We start from the raw sequence: 7,548 nt of genomic DNA, 5'->3' as shown, positions 1-7,548 counted from the left end.
TTTTATTTATTTATTTATTTGAGAGAAAGACAGAGAGAGCATGAGCAGGGGGGAGGGGTAGTGGAAGAGGGAGAAGCAGACTCCCTGAAGCAGACTCCCACTGAGCAGGGAGCCTGATGTGGGACTCGACCCCAGGAATCTGGGATCATGACCTGAGCCAAAGACAGGCGCTTAACCGACTGAGCCACCCAGGTGCCCAGGAAATGTGTCTTTTATCTGTGCCCAGTTAATATTGGGGCCTTATTATTATAAAGCAAGAAGGGGAGGATGTATTTGGGAGGCAACTAGCCAAATCTGTCCTGCCAATGAAGCAACCTGTGAAGGAATAATGGCAGGTAGCAACCCAGCTAATCTGAACTGAAAAGGTTTTAAACTATCAGATTCTTTTATATTAAATTCTTTACTCTTACCTCTTTTCAATAGCATATAGCTATGTAATGGTTTCAAGTTGTAAGTCAGACTCTTCATAGGACAAAAGGTACACATTTTATTCACATGATATTTGCATCAATTTCTCCATTCACGTTTTAATTCCACAGTGAAGAGAAAGTGAAAGAACAGATTATATTTCAGTAATGAAAAAACAACCAGATCTGCATAAGTATGGCAACTTTTTCCTTTACACTTAGAAATAAGTTTCTTTCTTTCCTTTTTTTTTGGGGGGGGGGACCACTATGCACTTCAACTGTATATGTCAGGTTAGGATGGGACCCTTGAACTTGAGCCAATCCAGGTTTCCATAGGGTTAAATTTAGATTCTATTCAATCCTAGGAAAATCAGTTCTAATGTACCACCCAATGAATTTAAATTGAACTGAAAGAGAAGGATCCTGAAGGTTGATATGAATGAAATCCAAAATTCTTTCCACTCCCAGGGGGCCTTAGAGCTTCATATTCTAGTTTGGATCAGATCAACTCTGAGCTCTGGCAAACATCTGGGGACTAAGCTAGCATGCACTCAAAATCTAGGGAACTCCAGGAACCTCTGAGCCTCTCAAGTGGCAAAAAAGGAACATTTAAAAAAAAAAATTTTCCAGATGCTATTACATTAGCCAAAGTACACATGGCATCCCTCAGCTTGGGTGGTGGAACAGTATTCCTGACAAGAGGGCGCTATTTGTTTCATTCATCTGCAAACACCATATTCATGCTTCCACAGGAATCACTTCTGAGCCACCAAATTTCAGTATCCAGTTTCATAATATAGCCACATCTCCTACAGAACACTACGAACTACCTTTGGTTACTTGACATTTCAGGAGACTAATTAAATATCAGCTTCAGTTTGTAGCAAACAAACTGAGTTCCCAGCAAATGTCAATCCCCATGAAATTCTAAAAATGGACAAAGAACACAGGAGGGTGACATTTCTCTATGTGGTGTCTGGCTCGTGTCTAGTTTGGTGGCCCTATGATCACCAAGCACTCTAAATGGTAATCATTCTTGCTTTTCATGACTCAAGTCTCCCACTCGGTAGTCATGGCAGTACATTTGACTGAGATTGAAGAAATCTAAATTACAATCCCAGTTCTTCTCCCAACTAGAGATATACGATGGACAAGTTCCATAATTGTCTTGTCTGTTTTATATTCTAAAAAAAGTCGGAAGGTGGGGCGCCTGGGTGGCTCAGTTGTTAAGCATCTGCCTTCGGCTCAGGTCATGATCCCAGGGTCCTAGGATCGAGCCCCGCATCGGGCTCCCTGCTCGGCGGGAAGCCTGCTTCTCCCTCTCCTGCTCCCCCTGCTTGTGTTCCCTCTCTCACTGTGTCTCTCTCTGTCAAATAAATAAAAATCTTAAAAAAAAAAAAAAAGTCGGAAGGTTAGATTAGATAGCTTTTAATCTCATTTTCATTTCAAAATTCTATGATTTGGAGTACTTTTCGAGAACTCACTCCTTCGATGATACCTAAGAGTAACATATTTCAGCATTTCCACATCTAAGAGCCAATCTTGGCTTTAAAGGAAATGGATGTAGCATTGTATGCAGCATGGGTTTTCTTAATCCCATTTATAAATCTCCATTAAGTAATAGATCCTATTTGTTGATTTCTAAAGTAATGAATTTTTCAACACACACTGAAATGTGTCCTTAAGGAAACCTTTGCAGAGGATGTCTTAAGCACACAGCTGAAGAAATGTGGTAGTGTATCCAATGGCTCCCTTAATTTTATAAACCTTAACACACTTCCTGCTACAACACTGGGAAATTGTTGAAGGCAGAAAGAAAAATACCTCCATTGAGAAAGAACAAGCAGGGCTATTGCAAGGGTAAATAAAATCTGATGAACTTGGCATAAAGTTGGAAAAATGCTGGATTGCATACCAGCACCAACCCACGAACTCTCTCTTGGGTGAGTGGGTCTATGTAACCACATGCCACAGGGCAAGGAGAGTGGTACATAGTGGTTTCTTTCACAGGGAGTAGGGATAAAAATATTAGATTGAACTTCATGAAAAGTTTTGTAGGTTAAAACTGATTGAATATTGGCAATGTGATATGCCTGGGCCAAATATTTCTGCTTCTTCCACGTGGGTATTAAGTGCCAATTCTACCAGAATGTGGTACAAGAGCACTCAGGATGCAGAAGTATAGTTATCCTTAGTAATCACACTGTGAGGACTGTTAGGCTGGACCCCCACAGGAGGTCTGACCACAGTAGAACCTCCAAAGGAACTAGAGGCCATGGAAGTGGGGATGGAAGGTAAGGAGTAGAGATGAAGCCACAGCGAATACACAGGAAAGCTTAGGGTACTGCTTAATTTGTATCTATTGCACTAAAATTAACTGGAACCCCACCCAAACATGCTGAGGAGGAGACAAAAGTATAATCGCAACTCTGTTACACTTGGGGAATAACACATTTGATACTCCACCTAGGAGAAAAGAGTACCCAATGAGAGGCAGTTAACAGTATCAGCCTTCCCCACCATGTGGCTCTTTCCCTCACACTTCCCAGCCATTACCAAGGTGTTTTCTTAGAATAGTCTCAGGCCCTCTGCTTTCATTCCTCCTCACCCACTTTCAAGAGCTCTTTCCATTTACATAATGTCATCTGATTCCCTGCCCATTAGAAAGTCCTCTCATCTTGCCTTCTTGTCAGTCTTATAGGTACAGGTGCTCCTTTCCTGGTTGATTTCACCCATGCACAACTCCACTTAATATCCCATAAATGTTTATTAAGATCTTTAAATGTCTACTCCTTTGTAAATGTTGCGTCTTTCTCATTTGGGTGCCTTGTGTAGTTCCACAGGATTGTGAACTCTGAAAGTGAAGACTTAACATTCTCAGGAAAGCCTGATACAAAACTGGATTCAGAGGAGAGACTGTGTATGTGGAAGTGCTCTTGTTATTACCAACTCGTACAACAATGCCTCACCTATCCAGGAATCAGGTATCTGGAAATCTCAGATTTCTGGGGACACAACTAACAGACACAAAATAAGATGAGAAAAAGTATTGAGAGAATTTAAAGCCCAAATAAGTGTCATAATATCCAAACACTCATGCTCATGAACATTTCACACATGATGCCAAATCTGAACCCATTTCTGCTTACTTTGCTGAGAAATCTAACAAGTTTGAATACCTGGTTTCCATAGTAGATTAGAAATTTTGACCAAAGGATTACTATAAGTAGGGATGAAATAAGAGGGTTAATATGGCTATTATATAAAGACCACACATCTAAAGAAAGGGCAGAAAAAAATCAGAATGCAATATGAGATTTTAAAGGAGCAATTTTGGGTTATTTAGTGTAATGACAAGTAGTAGGATTTTTTCAACTGATTCTGTGGCAATGGCTATACTAAAATTCAGAATAATATTTTATTTCATACTGATGAACATATTTTCAACAAAAGTTAAAGGTAAATAGCTTTTAAGGTAAGTAACAAAACATAGATTTTAGTCTGGAAAAAGTCAATAATATCCAAAGGTTATTTATTTACTGATTTATTAAGGTTTATGGCTGAAAGTTGTAATGTTCAGTCATCCAGAAATTCTGCTCTTTATATCGACTTATCACCCAAGGATTAAACAGAATTTCTGTTTAATTATTAACCTACTCAGTGTGAGCTCAATAAATGGCATTTATTATTACCTAAATGACTAATGTAAAATAAACTTCCATTATATCTAGCTAGTCTAACCTTTGGGGAAGAATGTGAAACATGAGAAATTTTATTTTTAATTGTGACAGGTTGCATAGATAAAGGGGAACACGGGGATATACTTTCACCCAGTTTTGTAAAATTTCTCAATTTCTCTTTCTACTTGTAGTCATAATGACAAGCTGCAAGTATGATACCTCTGAAGAATGAATGAGAAACTTCAATCTGGTCATTTACCAAATAACATCCATTCAGACCATATGGTTGTGGGTGTGAAGTTGTTAAATAATAAAGCCCACAGAGGTAGATCCATGATCATGTGCAGGACACCTGTCAGACTGTTTCTGGGCAGTAAAGGAGCCCTTCTAGCTCAATCTGGCAATCTACTCTCCTTGTAGGGCCACTACCCACGATGACATTAGGCAGCAGAGTTGAAGCAGACAGCAAATAGGGCTCTCGCATGGCACAACCACCCAGAGAAGCCATCGCCACCAATACATAACTGGTGGTGGACCCTCTGACATCAGGGCTGAGGGGCACCCTCCTTTTCTCAAAGGCAGGGAAGATTGCTCTTGAAATCTGGCCTTAGAATTACCATTTGCAACAGCCTCTGATACAAAGCAGCAAAAGCCCCAGGATACTTTCACACAATACAAGAAGAGTACATGACAAACAGAGAAGGGTCAATGGGATCCGGGAAGCATAGCAAAGGTGAATAGATACGTTTACGTATCCCTTGGTTATGGGTTGAATTGTGTCCCTACCATCCTCCCCCAAAACTCGTATGTTGACATCCTGACCTCCAGTACCTCAGAATGTGGCCTTATTTGGAAATAGGGTCATTGCAGATAAGACTGGTTAAGGTGAGGTCATACTGGAGTAGGGTGGGCCCCTAATTCAGTGACTGGTGTCCTTATAAAAAGGGGAAATTTGTAGCCAGAGGGAGTACACAGAGAGAATGCCATATGATGAGGAAGGCAGAGATGGGGGTGAAGCATCGATAAGCCAAGGAATGCCAAAGACGGCCAGCAAACCACCAAGACCCAGGAAAGAGGCATGGGACAGATTCTCCCTCACAACCTTCAGAGGGAACCAACCCTGCGGACAACTTGATCTTGGACTTCTAGCCTCCACAACCGCAAGGCAATAAATGTCTGTTGTTTAAGCCACCCTGTCTGTGGCAGCCCTGGCAAACGAATACACTCATTTAACCAGTTCCTTAGTAAGTGTTAAAAACTAATTACCAGAATACCTCTGTATAGAATTTGTAATAACTGTATTCATATAGCAGATGGATAAATAGATGGAAGAAGGAAAAAGAAATAGGGGAATAGGTTTTAATTAATTCTAGTTGTTTTATTTCTACATTTATATGTCTATCCATCTACCTAATCTCCCTCCATAATTTAGTTAACTACACACGGAAAACCGTCTGCCACTCTTGTCCCACGTAGAGGCGGGAGTCATTCTCAGCTTCCTCTCCCTGTTGCTGTGTACATTCTAAGCTTGTTAGAGGTAACTGCACTCCAGATTATGCTGACCAGGGGGCCAGACTCACCGAGTGGTGCTTCAGCCACACTCCTGCTGGGGTGCCACAGGTCACATCCAGGAAATGAAACAACTATCTTTTGTGCAACTACCATGTACAGGGCTCAGGGTGAGGCACTTGGGGACAAGACATACATTAATAATTAACTATTGAGGGCGCCTGGGTGGCTCAGTTGGTTAAGCGACTGCCTTCGGCTCAGGTCATGATCCTGGAGTCCCGGGATTGAGTCCCGCATCGGGCTCCCTGCTCGGCGGGGGGTCTGCTTCGTCCTCTGACCCTATCCCCTCTCATGTGTTCTCTCTCTCTCAAATAAATAAATAAAAAATCTTAAAAAAATAAATAAAAAATCTTAAAAAAAAATAAAATAAAATAATTAACTATTGAGCTGAACATTAACAAGAATACAGATATCAATTTTGTAGCTTTTTATTAATAATGCCCTGGACAGAAGAAAGACTGTGGATTATAGAACTAAATCACAGGACTTCTTTGAACTTATGTTAGGTTTTATGCTTCCAAGGTCTAGAAAAGTTTAATTACAGCATTTCCCTCCTCCTTATAAAAGGTACATCCTCTAAGGGTCCCTACTTCTTGGACATTCGCCAAGTGAAGCCCTGTCACCTAGAAACATAATGATCAAAAAAGTCATAGATAATTTATTATTATATGATCATAATAAATCATTTTATATATATGTCTTCCATTTTAAAGGGCAATCTTCTCCTAACCTCTAAAATGTGTACTTATACTGTGAAAAAATACGTAGTTATGGATAATTTTATTTTGGAATATTCAATACATTTTTTTTTTCTACTTATTCGCTTCTTTTTCTCAGTGGCTTTATGGAAGATGTTTTATGAAATGCTTTGAATTCCATATCCCCTCTCCCATGTTCAAGAAGCACATAGGTAATAAAAGCTTCCCACATAGGCTAATTGGGACCTTACTGGATACTTAATCTCTGCTCCAGGATGAGCCTCTGAAGATGGGCTTTTTAAACAGCATCATTTAACCACAATCAGAAATAGTTTCCTGACTTATACACCAGTGAAACTACTTCAGGAAATAATTTGCTTTATTGATGGAATGGGAAGAAATGCCAAATAGCAATCATAAAATCAGTGAGCAAACATTATTAAGATTCTGATGGAGGGTGCCTGGGTGGCTCAGTCATTAAGCGTCTGCCTTCGGCTCAGGTCATGATCCCAGGGGTCCTGGGATCAAGCCCCATATCAAGCTCCTTGTTGGGCGGGGAGCCTGCTTCTCCCTCTCCCACTCCCCCTGCTTGTGTTCCCTCTCTAGCTGTCTCTCTCTCTGGCAAATAAATAAATAAAATCTTAAAAAAAAAAAAAGATTCTGATGGAAAGAACATTATTAAATCTGAATCCTTTGATTAGAATCTAGTATTCTGTTATAAATGGGTTACCATAGAATGTTTTCAAATTAACAAGAGCCTCTTATTTGGATGTATCTTCACTTAGCTTTATATAAATTGAAATCAGGACTTGTGGCTCCTGGAGTTACAGTTCTGCATTTCTTCAACAGGATCAATCTATTTTAGTATACATCTATAAAACATATTTGAAATGGACATGGAGTGCCTTGTATGAACAAAGTAACCACTTTGGCTTTAGAAAAAGGTAGAGAATCATTTGGAGACATTTAAAACCATGAAAATGAATAACTCCAACTTGGCACATAATAACTAGAATTTTAAAAATTGGCCCCAATCCACTCTCTTCCTATAAAAGGCGTATATACAACTGAACACCAAAAGACCCCCAAACAATCCAGTTAAAAAATGGGCAGAGGATGTGAATAGACATTTTTCCAAAGATGACATCCAGATGGCCAACAGACATACGAAAACATGCTCAACATCACCAATCA

The sequence above is a fragment of the Mirounga leonina genome, unplaced genomic scaffold (assembly GCF_011800145.1).
Source record: "Mirounga leonina isolate KUSES-001 unplaced genomic scaffold, KU_Mleo_1.0 Mir_165, whole genome shotgun sequence".
In the NCBI taxonomy this organism is placed as follows: Eukaryota; Metazoa; Chordata; class Mammalia; order Carnivora; family Phocidae; genus Mirounga; species Mirounga leonina.
The sequence above is the reverse complement of the archived record's forward strand: the minus strand, read 5'-3'. Positions refer to the sequence as shown.